The sequence below is a fragment of the Bison bison genome, unplaced genomic scaffold, assembly GCF_000754665.1.
Source record: "Bison bison bison isolate TAMUID 2011002044 unplaced genomic scaffold, Bison_UMD1.0 scf7180017851162, whole genome shotgun sequence".
Classification (NCBI taxonomy): Eukaryota; Metazoa; Chordata; class Mammalia; order Artiodactyla; family Bovidae; genus Bison; species Bison bison.
The window spans coordinates 1,690-2,347 of NW_011481735.1; positions in this window are offsets into that span (position 1 = coordinate 1,690).

Genomic DNA, 658 nt, shown 5'->3' on the forward strand with positions numbered 1-658 from the left:
TACACAGTGCTAAGTAAATAGCTCTTACTTTTAACCAATAACAAATTGCATAAGAGGAAAAATTAATAAGTTGAACATCAAACTAATATATCTTGCTCATAAAAGACCATGAGAAGATGATAAAGTGGAAAGCTATAAACTGGGAGAAAATGTTTGCAAACTTCATATGTGACAAAAGGTTAATATCTAGAATGTATAAAGCATACTGAAAAGTCACTAATAAAAACACAATTTTTAGAAAATGAGCAGAGAATATGAATTAGCATTACACCAGAGAAAATATATTAATGGTTGCAAGCACATGAAAAGGTGTTCAACATCATTAGTCTTTAGAGAAATGCCAAATCAAAACACAAAGAGATTTCACTACAGACTTATCAGAATGGCTAAAATAAAAAATAAGGGCAGCATCAAATGCTAGGAAGGATATCAAGAGACTGGATCACTCATACATTGCTGAGGGGAATGTGAAAGGGTAAGCCACTCTGGAACATTGTTTGGGTGTTTCTTATCAAAGTAAACATGCAACTACCCTACCATCCAACAGTTACACTCATGAGTATTTATCCCAGAAAAGTCTAAATTTATGTCACACGAAAATATGGGCATGAATGTTTATAGCAGATCTCTTTGTAGTACCCCAAATCTGAAAATAACT